Source organism: Triturus cristatus, chromosome 2_1 (assembly GCF_964204655.1).
Source record: "Triturus cristatus chromosome 2_1, aTriCri1.1, whole genome shotgun sequence".
NCBI classification, from domain to species: domain Eukaryota; kingdom Metazoa; phylum Chordata; class Amphibia; order Caudata; family Salamandridae; genus Triturus; species Triturus cristatus.
In genome coordinates, this window is record NC_140581.1 from 1097697108 (window position 1) to 1097715458 (window position 18351).

General features: G+C 47.4%; 1 long non-coding RNA gene across 1 annotated transcript in view; it reads right to left on the minus strand.

Annotated features, from left to right (window-relative positions):
• Positions 1-18351, minus strand: part of LOC146866429 (uncharacterized) — a 288212-nt gene that overhangs the window by 11229 nt on the left and 258632 nt on the right. The window contains exons 3-4 of the long non-coding RNA XR_014976803.1: positions 9580-9702; positions 8560-8712 (exon numbers count right to left, since the gene is read on the minus strand). This is a non-coding gene — a long non-coding RNA (uncharacterized LOC146866429). The remainder of the gene's footprint in view (positions 1-8559; positions 8713-9579; positions 9703-18351) is intronic.

An 18351-nucleotide genomic window follows, 5' to 3' on the forward strand; every position in this document is an offset into this window, starting at 1 on the left:
AACCTGAGAATGCGTCATCAACCCCATTTGTATAGATTGAAAATTAGAAAGGGACAAGAACACAGCCTTGACTAATGCCCCTCATTCTCTGGAAGGGTCCCGTGCATTTCCCTTTTTTTGACATAACACACACATGCTGTGGCTTGAGAGTACAGTTGATGAATAAAGTTGATTATTACTACGTCCATGCCCATCGCTTCCATTAGTAGCCATTATTTAGGGTGGCTTACAAAATCAAATGCAGCCATTAAATCCATAAAGGCCATAGGGATCGGACTACTCTTAGCTGTGATGTATTTTGCGTTAGTCAGGCTCAGATTCAGGAACTGTTCCATCGTCCCTCTCCCCTTTGGAAGCCATATTGTGCTGCGATCAAAATGTTTATCTCCCTGGCCCCTTCTTTCAGCTTTCTAACAGCAGATGGACCATCACCGTAGAGATGCCATACAAAAGGGAAATAGGTCTATAGTTCTCTGGTTTCCCTTTATCACCCTTTTTATAAATTGGGGCAATTATACTAGTTCTCCAGGAGGCTAAGGGGCCAGACTTGGATATAACATTAAAGAGGTTGGTCAGCAATGGGGCCCACAGATCATGGTGCTCTAGACAGAAATCAATGGGGACCCCATCTGGACCTGGGGCCTTAGCACTGCTGCACATGGCCAACCTGTTTCTTACTTCGTCTAGATTGAATACCAGGTACTCTTTTAGAGCTGCTACTGTCACAGCTGGGTCAGCCGGGGATTCATCTGCTGCCCCGAACATTTGTTTAAAGCGAGCCACTCAAGCATCCTCGCTGACATGGGTAATCAGCATTGCATCTTTGTTGTTTTTAAGAAAAGGAGCAGATTCCCTTCTACTCTCAGTGATCGCAGCTTCAGCCACGTTTTCTCAGATGGCTTCCCTCAAGTCCCTTTCCCTAGATTTCTGAGCTGACTTATACACTTTATGTGGTGCCTTTATCTGAGCCTGGTCTCTAGGTGATACTCTGAGGGCTCTATGCAGATCTCTTAAGGACTTTGAACACGCTTCATCAAACCATTGGTTTACAGGGGCCTCATTAGGAGATTTAATATGGGTCAGGGCAAGTTTAATTTCACCAAGTAACTCAAGAAAAGGTGATGGCAAAGATTCGGGGCATAAATCGGGATCCAGGCACCTTAATACCGTCTCCAGCTTATTGGATAAAATGTGCTAAACTACTTTCCCCTTATTAATTTTGTCCCATTTTAACTGGTACCCATTTTTTCTGGGCAAAATTGGCTTCAGTACCTTTACTGTTACTGGTGTATTTGCACCCCCCTCTGTCATAAATAGGAAAAGGATCGCATTATTGCTCAAGGTGAAAACTTTGGTGTCAGCTTGGGTAATTTTTCCTCTGAGAGATTCAGAGTCAAAGGCAATTGTAGACTTGTATTCACTGGGTTTAAATTATTTCCAAATTCCTAATAGATAGCATCCTATTTAAGCAGTTACCATATTCATGATGCATAAAATGCTGAATGCATTTGCCCTCCATATCTAGTAAACCACAAACAATCTCCGTTGAGTATTTGCAGGGGTGGACATTAAAATCACCTACCCACAAAATATGAATTTTTTTTTTTTACAAAGCTCTGCTAATTCTGTTATTCTCTTTTTCTGATGAGACCACCACAACTGCCATATTCCCACCAAAGCTATTATTATAAACGTTTATCAGAAGCCACTCCTCGTCTCCTTCACCTTCACATAGGAAAGTGGAAGTAGGGGGATGGATTCTCAAACTTTTTGATCTTACCGGGCAATGTATTTGTTATTAAAGTCAGTAAACCACCCCTTGCTCTGCCTGAGAGGGAAGGGATTGCTTTGGTTTGGAACGATCAATACCCTTCCACAAATATTGGGTTAATTGCCCAAGTCTCCTGTAGACATACTATGTCCTGGTTCTGCAAAAGGGACATTCACTCAACATTACCCAGCTTTGTACCAAGGCCCGCGACATTCCAGGTTGCTATTTTCACACTTGAATTGCCTGCCCCAAGGGACACCTCTGGAAACATTGAACCTCTTTGGTTTATTGACTCATCCTATTTGGTCAGGGTAAAATTTAACTCTTCAAAGAATAGTCAATCGCAAGACTCTAGGGGGCATATTCTCAAAGACTTATCGTTGAGTTAGTGGCACTTTATCGCAGTCAAAGTGGCGATAGATTTATCTCCCTATTCACAAGCTGGTGCTAACAGCTGATATTGCCAGTTTGCAGCCGCAAAAAACATTGCCACGGATGACACCGGCAACTAACGCTAATGAGATGCAGAGTAGGCGTTCCTGTGCAAAAAGCTACGATAACACCACTTCGCCATATTCTCAACGATCAGCCAGATCGGCTATAAGATTCCAAAACAGGCGATAAGGCGCGTTAGCAGCAGGGATTTAACACCTGCTCTTACCTGGTGTTAAGTCGGATGACAACCTGCACCATAAAAGGGAGCCCACAGCCACACCTGAAGAAAAACAGATGCCATGGAGCTACTGATCATGCAGCTCGGAGCCCCAAGAGGGCCACAACATCTACCGCCACCACACCCAGGCCCATCATCCCCCGCCGCCCCTCCCCGCCCCCGGACTACCACAGAGGCTGCGCAGACAAAGACAGTGGACCCTCAGAAAATGCACCAGCCTCACAGACTCAACACCAGAGGATGTCATTGCCTACTACAGGCTCAAAAGGACAACCATCCTCTCCACCCTGACCATCATTGCCCACAGGCTGACAGTACCAACACAGCGGACAACCAACATCCCTCCGCAGACAAAGCTGCTGGCTGTGATGCACCAGTAGGCCTCTGGGACCTTCCAACCCACAACTGCCAGAGTCGGTGGAGTCTCACAGCCAGCCCTATCCAAGTTCATCACACCTGTCTTGGATGCCATCATCAGCTTGGTACCCTGCTCAGCTCTTCAGGTGCCACTAACTCAGTGCACCACCACTCATGGACCCTTTCTGATTGAGTTTTTTGCTGTGGACAGCTCACGCAACAATGTTACCTCAGGCAATGGGAATACCTGGAACGATGATGATGAAGATGAGGCAGGTGTAACACACCCCACTGCAGCTGCAGCAGGAATATCCCGAAGGGACAAATCCTAGACAATTTCTTCACATGAGCACGCTAAGCTCTGGTTCCCCTACCTCAGTGCACTGCAACTTGCGGACCCTTCTGATTGAATATTGGGAGACCTCTGTACTTGCTCCGGCTACCAAAATGATGCTTTGCAGTTGTTTGTGTTATGTTGGTGTTTTACTGTTTCTGCTTTATTAGTGATTACTGTTCAAGTTGTTGCCAGCACCAACCACTCCCTGAGGGCTGGCTCACACTCACCCCACACCCATCCAGCAAAGGCGTCACTGGTCAGGTGACCCTGGTAATAAAAAGTGTCCGGGCACACGTGCCCCGTAGCCAGTTCAACTAACTATCAAAGTGTGTTTGTGTGCTCATTACGTATGCATGATGATCCCGGGCCCTACCACATTACATTGTGCTGTGTACAGCGGATGCAACCATGTCACCTCAGGCAGTGGGTAAGACCTTGGACATATAGCTTTGTCGTCCCCCCTTTATACGTATGAAGAGTGGACTGGGCAAGGTACGCAAGTCCAGCGTAGGTGTGTGAATGATTATCCCGGGGCTCTGGGCGTGGTTCAGTACTGGAAATGTGCAAATGCGTGTGTCTCTGTCGCAGTGTGGGAGTCCGTTGGGGAGTGTAAGTGGTCCCTGGGAGAATTAGACACCCACGTATGTGATCTAGTTCAGCTGCCATGAGGTCGAACCCCACCCGCACCTATTCAGCCACCTCCTTCTGGCAGTCTAACACCTGGCCTTGGAATGCGATGTGCGCTACTGTGAGGTGCTGGGAGCCAGTCATGGTGGTGGGAGCTTCCTGCTGTGTGGTCTGTGCAGGGGGTGGGGTCTCCTTGATACAGCTGGGCTGCCCTGCTCCTGGAGTTGGGCTGCCTAAGATGTCCATGACCTGTTGTAGAGTGTCGGTGTCGAAGGTGTGGAGGTACTCTTCATCACTGATGAGCTGTCTGGTCTGCTCTGCAGGAGGTGTTGATTGTCCCTCTGCAATGTGAAGGGGAGATGCATTTTAACATTCTGTTGACATGTACGTTGATGCATTGATCAAGTTTACATACAGACTACATGACAATGTACATTGTGTCTGTTTGGGAAGAGCTGACTATTTGATGCGGGACAGTGGACATTTGCACTACATCACGAATGTGAGGTTGTACACGGTCATTTTCATCTCACAGTTTACTGCTATGCCAGATGTGAATGGCCAGTTTCTACGCACAAGCTGAACCAGTTGTGTCCTCTGTTCTGTAGTGAAAGTGTTGCACTTTGTACCACATTGTCGTCAGTGTTGATGTGCCTTTATTGCTATGTGTGTGTGCTGCATTGTGGGAGAGTCGCCCCTGCAGCTGTGATTTTGCTGCCCCTTATCGCTTTGAGGCTGTGTGCCTTTGACCTCTGTGTTTCTACATTGCTGAGATGTTGCAGACTTGGATAATTATGGCTCTTGTTTGTTCGTATTTTGGACTCTTGGGCATGATTTAGCCGCAAATGTGTTGTTGACGTCAGGGGTTGTTTGTGCACGTGGATGTGTCAGAGTGTGACCTGCTCCTTTCCGGATGTGTTCCACACTCAGCCACCTCAGTGCCGTGGCGTGCACCATGTCATGATAATTGGACTGCAGCCATGCTATTTGTCATGCAGTGTCACTTGCATTGTCAGTGTGGCTCACAGACACGCAGCTTTGCTGGTTTCAAAACATGTGCATGGGTTGGTTGTGAGATTGGTGCTGTGTGGGAAGGGACCCCTTTGTGCCCATAGTGGACGGGGTACTACTTGCTGTTTGTATGTGTGCTGCGGTGTGCCAAGGGAATCAGGGACATGATCCAGAGTCATTGTGGGTGTGCAGTGTGCTCTGTGTGCCATTTTGCTCATCTCCCTTGTCCCCCCAGTCCCTGGTTGGTACTCACCCTGTTGATGTTGTGTCAGGTCATGTTGAGCAGTGTCTGGATCCCCAACTCCTGGCACCGTATCCCAACTGATGACTGTGGCCACAATTTTCTCCATGTTGTCCAGCTCCTGGTGTGCCACTGGACCCCTCTCCCTTCAATCTGCATTGCTGCTTTCATGTTGGCATTGAGTTTCTTCTTGGTTTTACCCTTCACATCATTCCAGTGCCTCTTGACCTCTTCCATTGTCCTCCTCAACGCTGTAACTGCATTCACATAGTCCACGATGGTATGCCATATTTGCGTCTTTATTGCCAATGACACTTTGGAGGTGACGAACAGTTGTTGGAAGTGATCTATCACCTCCGTAATGATGATCCTGTTTTCCTGCGGACTGAACCGAGTCTTCCTCTTCCTCTTCTTGGCCTTCCCCGACCCCGAGGTTCCTTGCTGGTCGTCTGTGGGGCTTCTGGGGTTCGCGTTGTCCTCTGCACCCAGTCCGGGTGCATCCATGGTGCTACGCAACTTTTCTTTTGTTCTGCTTTTGTAGTGCATTTTCCGGTATGACGTGTGGGAATTGCAGGCCTGTCGCTGGTTATCGCTGATTTTTGTATCGTGATTTGGGGCACCGCAACTTTTTTCGTGTTTCGCATTTTTTCGGCGGCACGTTAATTTTAACACGGTCATTTGGCGCGTTATCGTGAGACTATCGCATGGTGCCGCCGGGTTAAGAATATAACGATAACACAGTGATATTTTCCCACGATAGACAGCGATGTGCAAAGTTGCGTTAAGCTAATTTTGCGATAATTATCATACGTTCTTGAGAATATCCCCCTCGGTCTGCCAAGGGGGCGAAACGATTCTCTACCCTTGTCCCTTTTTTAGCAATTCTGGCAGGAGCTATATTGCCAAAAGGAGAGGGATGGGACATATCGGTAAGGCCTCCCATGGATTCAAAAGACAATGGGAAAGTGGGTCTGTAAAACACAAGGATCCGGGAGCTAGAGGAAGCAGAGCTTGAGAGCGCCCTTAACTAATTCCTGATCTCGTATGGATCATTAAAATTAACTATTACACAAGCCCCTGTTAGCTCTTTTGCAAAGGGCCGACTCACCCCACTCTCCTTGCCATGATGCTATGTCTATCGAAGCCACCAACCCTTCTTACATAGCTTCGTCCATTGGTTGTCAACCAATGAAGAGCTTTGGCAATAAGCTGTCCTGTCGCTTCGTTCTGTCCCTCTCTCAGCTCCGGGACATTTGCCAAGACCAAGATATACAGTGAGGCGGCTGGGGGAGGTCTAATGATTGCTATTGTTTCCTGCCTTGCCTTGCAGTTTTCCTGGCGAGCATCGAGGCCACTCCCCTCACTCCTTATTAAGGACTTTTTTAGAAGGCATTAGAAAGGTTTTTTCCCGGTACGTCAACCATCTCCCTTCTGGGAGAGAAACAATGTGCTTTCACGTATTATGGGAGCTCCATTCAAACCTATCTATAAAGCCTCAACACAACACAATTTTTAGAAATCCGCTTTTCTTGTGGCCATCACATAAGCACACAGGGTTAGCGAGATTCAAACTTTATGCACTCATGAACCATAAACAGTATTTCACAGCAATAAAGTAGTCAAGAGAACTTACCTGAAATTTTACATAAAGTAGTTTGGGATTTCATTTTTCAGGACCCTTCTACTTCTTGATGAAAAATTTCCACAGCCATTTTTAAAAATGTTTCTTGTCTAAGAAGCTTAAAATGCAACGGGGCATATCAGCAACAGCCAGCAATAATTATCGCTAAGCGCACTTAGCGCGAGTATAATTATGGCCGCCTATCGCTAGATTATATCGGCGAGATAGCGCGTTATCAACGCTTATCTCCAATGCGATAAAAAAACCAGTGATAGTGGCAAAATGTGCGATTATCGCTGGACATCCAGCGATAAAAGCACAGCGATAGGTAAATCCTTGTAGATAGGACAGGGTGGACTTATCCCTACAATCCACCTCCCATAGGATATAATGGCAAAGTAAGATTCAAAGCAGGCGTAATGAAACCTGCGATAAGCGCGGTTAGCGCTACTTTTATAATCGCTACGCAGGTTAGCAGCCAGATTGATAATAGGGGAAAGTTTTGTTAGCGACATTTTCCACGTTATTTTAGAAAGGTACGCCCACTTTGCATATCATTAGCGTTGCTACACTGGGCGTTAAGAAAACGGGCGCTGAGGCATGGAATCACGCGCTAGCTTGTCCTTGCTGATGGTGCGATAAAATTATCGCCGCTTTTCGCCTGAAAACAGACGCTAAAGCGGCGATAATTTTATCGCGGCCCCTTGATGATATGCCCCAACATTCTTTGTACAATTTCCTCCCAAATCCTTGGAGCGATCACTTCACACCATGTAAGTTGTCTTCAAATGTCCTCAGATTTTTACCAGTTATTCCTCCTTTAAAATGTTCCATCTGCCACAACGTTCCTAAACAAGCATTCAGAAAGTCAATAGTTGTGTCAGTCTTATGGCTTTGTCAATGTTTGTTTTGTCATGATCTTGCAAAAAAAGGGAACTACTTTGTTTGTGGATGTGCGACTTGTGAAAGGGCAGAATATCGTCACTCACAGTGAAGTTAGCTAATGCCTGAAGTGGGTTAACCCATTACCACATGCTGCAGGTGGAAGAAAAATGTATATGGCACAATAACAGACCAATGCATGAAGCAGAGTGGCTTATATGATAATGTTAGTAAAATCAAAAGGTTTTGCCTTACACCAGACCTAAAATCCAAGGGGGAAAAAATCACCACTGCGCTAGGAACTTGGTATACAGCTGTGGTCATTTTTCTTTGTTCAAACTTCTTTTATTTGCACCATCTGTTACTAATATCCAAAATATTTATTTTGTAAGAAAATAATAATAATGTAAATATACAATAAATGCCTTGCTTTCTTTAAAATGTAGCACTGTTACACCGTTTACTTTAAAAAATGATTCTGAGACAGTACAGCCCTGCTTCTAATCCCAGTCCCTTGTATATAGTTGTTGTTAATGAGAGGATGAGGTCGCCAAAATGACGCTTCTGGCTACGGGCCTGCTGCAAAATGTGCTGCACGCCCACCATCAAATCCTGCACCTGAATGAACAAAGGAACAATTTGGCATCCCCGCTTGTTTATGATTGTGATGTTAATAATGGCTTCACTGAAAGACCGAGGACAAACTGTACTATTTCTTGATCTTTTCTGCCACCTGCTGCCAAAGTGTATGTACTACACCACTCATCGTTATCTGTTTCACCAAATCCTGTAATACCTCGTCGTCTTCATCGATGTGGGAGTAATTTCGCATTTTCTGAAAGTCACGGTGGTTAATAGCATTCTCTAACTTTAATAAGGAGTAAAATAATGTTAAACGTCATACATAACGTAAAGTCAAATATCTTTCATTGTCCTTTTATGATATCTTGTAGTATATAATGCTGAATACCCTATTATTGCATTTTCTTTAAAGATGTAAACAACGTGCTCACAATGTGTAAGGGAATGGTTAACCTACCTCAAAAGGATAGACGGCTGAGTAGGCCTTACAACTCGTTACTTGCAGATTACTGCGATGCCAGCAGCCAACCTTTAACTCATGCAGCCATTCTAGCAGCTTTCGGGACTTATGTTCCATTAGGTTCTTGTGCTCTTCGACATGTGCTGCACCCTGAGATATTTAGCACAGAAAAAATAGAATTGCTTCAAAGGTATATTCAACAATGATCTGCTGTTCTATTCGCTTTACACAATGACCCGGGATCTCACCCTTAGGTCAACTGTCTTCTTCTTTCCCTCGCCCCATGGATTTACTGGCAGACTACTGGTCAATCATCACGTCGATAAACAAGCATTTGCAATGCAATATGATTCACATTTACATGAGTTTGAGCTATTGGCATTGTAAATGACAATGCCTTTTATTTATGTTTTGGTTTTTAAAACATAAATAAAAGGCATTGTCATTTACAATGCCAATAGCTTAAACTCTCGCAAATGCGAGACCTATTGCATTCTGTTGCGGAGATTCTGCTCATGCACAGAACTATGCGCAGGAAACCAGGACCTCAGTGAATTGTGGTGTACCAATAAACTCACCTCAGTACCTAGAACCCCTCCCTGACTAGCATCAGTGTCTTATTCGTTCTCCGTACTATATCGAAGCTACCAATGATTAGACAACCCAGAACAAGCGACTTAGAATACTCTCAGGAATGGTGGGACTCAAGAACACCTTTCCGTTATTGTTCTCATATCAGTTCACAACGTGAGTAATCAGAGACACGGAAAAGTTTAAAATGTTTATTTTTAACTACGTGCTCTAAGATGCAGCATTTTGGCTAACATAAGCAAACAAATGATTAGAAATAATACCATCAGCATTGTTACAATTCCATAGAAAACAAAGGGAAAAATCATATTATAATGATAGTGGAAACAGGTCCTATAATACCTTGTGTACCACCCTCCCCTTGCTAGTAAGCTAGTTTTATAATAATAATAGAAGGTCTCTAGGTTTGAATGGGGAACCCCATACCTCCAAGATCAGCTTAAGTGAATCACATCACAGGATCAGCACTGCTCTCTGTGTCTGGAAACATTGTTATTTGACCTTGACGGCTTCTGCACACAGTGTTCAGACTAAGGTTGCGGTGCACGTCTAGGGATGTGAAAAACAGACCGTTCTCATGTGAAGAAAAGCAAGCAAGCAGTTTTACTTATAATAACAGCTACCTGTAGTGTCGTGTGCAAATGCAGCAAAGTGGCAAGATGGCGTTAACATCTAAAACGCTTATGCTAACATAGCAATGTATGCAGGCAAAACCATGTCTTCACTACAATTCCAAATGCTTCAAGGCATCGTTGAGCTGCCCCCTTCTGTTTCCTATGGCCCCTGAAGAGTTCCCTGTTTGCTATGAGTTAAATAAACAATCCGGTGGTCACAACTGCACAGAAAAGACCCTCCTGCCGTAAGAGAAACTCATTAAAGAAAATAGTGCTTACAGACTAAAGAAGAGGTACTGTTTAACAACCGAAGTAACAGGGCCAGTCCTCATGGGAAGTTACAACTGAAGACTAGGCGGTACTAAGGGGGACTAACAAGCCTAATAACGAATCAGAAGCCAGCATTTATGATGGACAATGACACAAGCCAATGACAAATATTGGCCAAGAGTGGGCGGGGCTTCAAGTACATACTCCAATACAGCATGGCTCGCAGAGCAGCGCATGCATTGCCCAGGCTCGACTTAAAAACTACATACATCCCCGGCAGTTAGAATCTACAACAATTCGACATGCACAAGAATACCACCCAGCTAACTTTGTCTAAAAAAGAATTGCACACAAAGGTCTTTAACACAAAAGGAACTTGCTTCTCTGAAACCCATGTATATTCTGCACTCACTGCCAGCCCTGAATCCAGCATGCTCTGATGACAAAACCTCTGCAAGGCTTCACCCAGCACAATTCCCAAACAACCGAAAAGACTGACTGAGCTGTCAGTCCTCTTAATCAAACCCTGCCCTATGACACTCCACCCTGGCCAACTTCAAACACCCCATTACCCTCAGAGAACAGTGGCTCGAATTGTTGCACTGGTTGAACATCCATGTCTCACAGGCCGCAATCTCCACAAACATTGTCAGTGGCTCTGGAACAACTTTCAGACTGAGGGTGCCTCTGCCATTGTTATGTCAGTAAAGTCATAGGGGTTGTGAAAATCCAAATGTTATACAAAGGGGCCGATTCCGATTCCGGCCGCAAAACGTACCGACCGACACAGACCCGGACCCGGACCGGAGACCGACCGACACGGACTGGCGCTGTACGACCCGTGCAGTACGATGCAACGCGTGTGAATAACAACAGACACGTATGTAATACAAGCTGTATGACTGAGCCGTAGGGAAAATAGTGATCCGGCCGGAAAACCGACGCGGGTTGCACCGACCGACACGAACCCGGAATGAACCCGACCGACACGTACCCGCGTTGTCCGATCCACGCAGTACGATGCAATGCATGTAAATACAGACCGACTCACACGGAGCCCAAGCCGCATGACCGACACGCACAGAAAACAGGGCCCACAAGTAATAGAGATCTCCGCGACCGACGCGTATGAAACACAGAAGAAAGTCAGCGTGAACGAGGCGGAGAAGCCCGCACGAGCCAACATCAGCGTCCGTCTCGGTCAGAAGAACGTCTCCTTCATGCCTAGAAAACCGAAAGGAAAAAAGACAAAAAAAGGACCAAACAAGCAATGAGAAAGCCAATAAATATCCCCCCCAAAAAACTGGGACAAAGACACACCCACAACTGCACCTATATAAAGGACATCAATCACTACCATGATCCTTTGCAAATAGGAGACACACTCACAACTCACCCATCACACAACATACACACCATTTAGCACCTCACCAAAAGCACTCACACATACAGATAGCTAAACCAACACTAACCCACCCTCACTTGCACCCTCACACACACATCACTCACCACCACCACCCATCACCATGCCCTCAAAGAAGAACCCTAAGTTCCCAGATGATGAGTTAGAAGTGCTGGTAGACAATATCATCAGAGTAGAACCACATTTGTTTGGTACATTGGTCCAAAGGACCCCCATGTCACAGAAAACCAAGATGTGGGCAAGGAGAACGCACAAGCACCAACGTTGCACACAATGGACGATATTCAGAACAGGTGGTATGACGTGCGCAGGAGGGTCAAGAAACTCATCAAGAAAGATCACGCCTTGAGTCAGCGCACCGGCGGTGGCCCTCCTGCCAAACCAGTCTACTTCAGGACCTGGGAGGAGAAGGTGCGGGACATCCTACCACCAGAGAGCGTCCATGGTCTAACAGACATACCAGAACCTGGTGAGTACACAAACAACATACTCAAGATTGTGTGGCAAGGGGACAGTGAAACCATGCACCGTAAGCAAAGCCACAGTAACCAATAGATAATCATCCCAAGATGTGTATGCTAGTCAGACAAACACAATACCTGCTCTCTCATAGTGACTTGGAACTGTTTCATGACATGTACAAACCTAACAACAAATAGAGCAAGGCAGTGGCACAAAGCCAAATAAACATTGTCAAACAGTTTGCCACCACAAATACACTACCTCACAGCTGACTGACAGGAAGGAATAGTGGGTATGCCGGTGAAGTGACTGTATCCAAAAGCATGATGGGGTTTGTAGTCGCAGATAATGCTCCCCCTCAAAATTGGCCCATCAAGACCTCTCTGAAACATGCCCACATCACAGGGAGTGGAAAATGACTGACAAGATAGCTGACACTGACAGGGTCCTGCTGTGGGGAGCACAAGGCCCTGGTAGGGGTTGTGTGCAAATCAGAAGCAGGCCACCACTGACTGACATCCTGAAAGTCAACTTGAACGCCCTCCAATGAAAGCACGTTTCATGGTGGGATGTCTGGCCGGGTGGGAAGGGGGACTGACCATACTTACCAGTGGAGAAACCCCCCCCTCAACACAAACTCCACACAACTCACTGGGTTGAATGCATTGACCCACACCTCAGTGAAATATCAGCTAAAGATACCCCGTACTGGGTGCTGCTGTGTGAAGCACAGGGTCTCTATTTGGACTTGTAGCCAAACAAACACCAGGAATTCACAGTCAGCCATCTTGCCATTGCTGTCACGCCCCCTCACAGGGAATCAGAGTCAAGAGGAAGGAAGTATGGGCATGCTGGGAAGGGGGGTATAGCCAAGAGCATGATGGGAGTTGCAGTCACAGACAATACCCAGCCACCCACATGGCCCAGCAAGCTCACACTGAACCATGCTCACCTCACAGGGAGTGGGAATGGACTGACAAGATGTCTGACACTGGGCCTGAGAAATGATGTGGCTGACAATCACACATATGCACTGGCCAAACAAAACCCGGTCGCACACACAGCCATTGCAACCATATGTTTTAAATCAATGTCTGGGGATGCAGTGTCCAAGGCTTCCCTCTGGCTGGGCAGGGGAGGTGTGTCTTGCAGATGACAAATGTGGAGACCCATATATGGTACATTACACAAAACACACAGTAAACTCACATATACATCATTGACAGGGGACATCTGACAGTGAATGGAATAGACAACCCAATCTAGCCGACACCATAGCATGTTCGCATTCACGCTTGGTGCTGTTGTGAGCTGCATCCCACTCCTACATCGTGCTGAAACATAGGTATCCTTCACACAACCCACCACTCACTGACATAGACACTGTAGATACAAGGTCAAACCTGGACAGCATTGGAGGAGACATGCTACTCACAGCAGCCAAACTGTAACACACACACCACCGGCCCTCACTGTCATGAGCATTGAAAAGCCAGAGTGCTACATTGCCCAATACATGTCACCATGGAGAACATTCACAAGTCAAATCACATATGCACGTACAAAACTCAGCACCAGACTCATTAACGATGGTGACATCATCACTTGTATGAAATGAGATGGGAACTAGGAACAGTGGAAAAAAACACTTCCTCCAAAGAGATCACAGGCATACCAGACTGTGACCAGGTCGTACCAATACACCAATGTGGCACATAAAGACTAGCAAACTCTGCTACCACACATGCCCCAATAGTATAACATATCCCCAGTGGAATAGCACGTATGTCCTTGTTAAATCTCACATGTGTACAGGGATGACACACCTGTGTCAGCAACGTGATGGCCCTTGAGTAGTAATGGTGATGTACAGACAAATCTATCTATGAGCTGGGCATGCACACATTTCGACATGCACATTGAAAAGTTTCATTTTGGCTGGGCAATGTGCAACAACAATATCAATCTCTGTCCCTGACAACCCGGAACAAAGCAGTGTACAGGCAGACATCCGTTCGTACAGTAGAAAATGTCATGTTTGTGAACCATTGATGCCTGTAGTGTAGAAACATAACTTACATTGTGTGTCTCTTCCAAACACAGGTGGTGCTGGGGACACAGCACCAAATGAAGAGGATTCCCAGTCCCAGACTCTGGTGGACACTCAGCTCTCTGGTTTGACTCTGTCTCTGTCCTCTTCGGATGACGAAGAACAACCTGGCACCTCCGGTGTGAGTCATCATGCAGCACCAGCAGCATGAACATCTGCACCCCTTGTACCCACGCCTCCAGCATCTGGAAGCAGACAGGGCACCCCCGCCAACACTGACAGACCAAGGCCACAGAACACCCACAGCACAGGGACACAGGACCCCCCGGAAGCTGCAGCCAACACCACCAGCAACACCACCCAAGGGGTCCCAGTGTCACCTGTGCGTGCCGCCGCTGGTCCTGCCCATGTGGATAGGGGTGCTGGGAGGGGTGGGAGGCAGAGGGTGCGCCTTGCAGAGGGGTCTGGACTGCATGATGACCCCCAACTGGCACGCATCATAGATGCGTACCAGGATAGCACCGGAGGATTTGGCCAAGTAGTGGGGATCCTCAAGGACATAAAACAGGAGCAGGCTGCCCACCATGCCGGCATGGAGGCAAAGTGGGATGCCCTTACTGCGGTGCATTGGGACATACTCCAATGCCTCCGCCAGATCACCACAAACATGTCCACACCTCTCTGTGTGGCCACAACATCTGTTACCACACCATCGGCCAGTGTCACAGGGAGGGAGGAGGACTCTAGCGGAGAGTCCCCTGCACCGCATAGGCCTGCACCTGAGGATCCCCCACTCAAGAAGAAGAGAGGTCGTCCGAAGAAGGACATGTGAGACGCAGTTGTCCCTGCACATCACCCAGGGCTTCTAACCTCTTCGGTGCCCGTGACGAGCTGGACTCGTCATGGGCCGCGGTGGCGCTGTGCCCATGACGAGTCCAGCTCGTCACAAACCCCGCCCGCTAATGCAACGGCCGGCACAGGGCGGGGAAAGGGGCGGGCACCGAAGGGGTTAAACCTGTTCTGGACAATGTTCTTTGTGCGCACCCCGTTCACCTTGTCCAATCACACACAACTCGCCCACATGACATGGAGGGCTCATGTTGGTCCAATGTAGCAGATGACTGTGGACTTTACTCTGGACATTTCATCTACCAACACTTCCAACTCTACTGTGAACTTTGGATTCAAAACCCAATGTACAGCACCCACCATCCTGTACACTTTCCTCACACACGTTCGAAAATAAACTCACCAGTACACCATACTTGCCTCTGTTGTGATTCCAACTTGTCATGTGTCATGGAGATGTTATCTGCTAAACAACACAGTCATGGTGATGTGACACATGTGAGGGAGACACACCACTATGGCAACACAACACATACTCACCATGGCCATGTTACTCATCCCACAGAATTATGTTGACCTGAAACACATTGGTATGCACAGACACAACACCTATCCACAGTCAGTGGTAACAAGTCCACAGGTGAGGTAAGCAAATGTCACTCAGATGTGGGAAGACAGGCAACGCACCTAACAAAGCATAGCACAGGTTCATTACACATCAGCAACATGTTTATTCTAAAATAGTTGCAAAGCAATTGTACTTTACGGAGGACACACGGTCACAGAGTGTCTGAGAATTGAAGTACAGGGGTGTGTGGCACATCACTTGATGGCAATTGACTATTCCCACACTGGAGTTGGATTCTGGGTGTTGGGGGTCAGTGTTGACCAAACAACAGGCAAAGTACCCTGGGAAGGACAGACACAAGACACAGTCAAAAGCACAGCAGAACAGGAGAGAAATGCAATACACATGCACAAAACATGTCACAAGAAACCTATACAGAAACAAGTTAGCAGTACTACCCCATTGTGGAGTACAGACCACCTGAATGGACACATCACTGCACACATCCAGTCAAGTGGCACACAGACACACTCAGACAGCAACCGAGCAGTCACAACACATTTCAGGCTTACTCCATACATTGACATAACAACCCTGTAAACTCGCATTCAGGTGAAGAAGTTGTTGATGAGCTGTGTGCGGACATCACCCTCATCTTCATCATCACTGGCATCGTGGCCCAGGCCGGGATCCTCCACAGGTGGCGGAGGTCGGTCATCGTCATCCTGGATAAGAGGCACCTTCTTCCACACTGCCATGTTGTGTAGCAAGCAGCATACAAGGATAATTTTGCACACCTTTGCAGGGTCATATGGGAGGGCCCCTCTGGTCTTGTCCAGGCAGCGTAAGCGGCTTTTCAGGAGGCCAAATGTCCGCTCAATCACCCTCCTGCTCCGACCATGTGCCTCATTGTAGCGCATCTCGGCTGGTGTCACAGGTTTCCTGAGGGGTGTCAGCAACCACAGCATGTTGGGGTATCTGGAGTCACCTACACACAAACAATTGAACAATTAGCTGAGTTTTGTAGGAGTGCGGAATACAACATTGCCAAACACACACAATGGTAAACAGTCAGTACACACCGACAAGCCAGGCACGCTGGCCTGGCATCTGTGACATCAGCGTTGCAATGCGACTACTCCTCATTATGTAGGCATTGTGCGCAGAACCGGGGAACCGTGCACACATACACATGTCTGCAAGACATACCACCAGAGCATTGATTGAGTGGAAATGTTTCCTGTTCCGGTATGCCTGCTCATGTGCCTGTGGTGGTATCAGGGCCACATGTGTCCCATCAATAGATCTGATGACGTTCGGCATCCTCCCCAGTATATAAAAGGCATCCTTTATTTCAGGGAGTTGAGCTGGGCTAGGGAACTTGATGTACAGGTCAAGGAAATGCAACATCCCCTCCAAGACATTGCGTAGCACACGACTAAACATAGTTTGCAACATACCACCAGCAGTAGGCACAGTGTACTGGAAGGTACCAGTAGCAAAGAAGTGCAGGGCTGCCATCACCGTCACCTCTTGGGTCAATGCCGTAGGGTATGTCCGGCCAGGTAGCAGATGTGGCACCAACTGCTCTGCCAACTCCTCAATCAGTGGCCTGGTGAAGCGGTACCGTCGGATGCAGTCGCGTTCCTGCATGGTTTCAAGGTCTGGGAACGGTCGATGGACAGCTGGTGCCCTGCAGAACAGAGATGCACAAAGGAAGATTGTCGGTTCATCCACCCATGTGGCCATGACCACGCTAAATATCACATGATACATCATGACATTCCACAATGTACTGAGGTGTGTGCTGTTGGGCATTGACACATATGTCACCTACATGACCATCACCTCACATCTCAATTCCACATGTCCACATAAGTACCATGTTGTGCAATGGCCAATCATTGGGCTGTGTCACCCTACCTATGTACTGCTGTGATGTTACAAACACACACCACAGTCACAAGTGAGGCCTGATGTCTCCCAGACATCACAGATCTTTGCCATGCAGATACCCAGGGTCCCTGTATTGCCACATCGACACTGGCATGACATGGCGTATCACATACACGCCACAAGGCAAGCGTGAGTCCCACAGGTAGTGGCCACTGTTGTCTCTGCAGGCCCTACATGGATGTCTCTTAGACACACACACACCATCAAGGTTGCTGCACATACCACATGGATGTGTTGACTGTCTCCCATTGGGCACATTTGATCATCCACATCTGAGACACAACATGCACACAGACTGTGGGTGCACATCAGAATTGTGGCTACAGGTCTCACTGTGATGTACATGCCATCACCCCCAGGACTCAGGGTGTATGTGACATGTCCTAAACATATCCAACCTGCAACTGTGTCCATGACTCATGCCCATAACTGTACAGTTCCACATCACAGTGGTAATGTGCACAACACACAAAGGATTCTGCCCCCATGAACACGTGCACAGCCTGGGAGTGGCTGAACAAAAGTGCCACACAGCAAACCAAATGTTGCCCCCCCCCAACACACAGGGAATGCAGCCTTACATGCCATGGGACTCTGTGTGGCCAATGCTGTAGTGTGGTAGGTGTGCACATGTGTCCCTGGCAAGTAATTGCGTGTTTGAGCTGTCAAATAGTCACACCAATGAGCTCCGACGCGGGTGACAATGCGTAGGCATTGCACGGTTCATGACCGAGCCGTGCGTACGCTTTGCCATTGAATGCAATGAGGTCTGACGCGGGTGACAATGCATACGCAATGCACAGTTCATGACCGAGCCGTGCGTACGCTTCGCCATTGACTGCAATGAGGTCCGACGTGGGTGACAATGCGTACGCAATGCATGGTTCATGACCGAGCCGTGCGTACGCTTTGCCATTGAATGCAATGAGGTCCGACGCGGGTGACAATGCATACGCAATGCACGGCTCATGACCGAGCCGTGCGTACGCTTTGTCATTGACTGCAA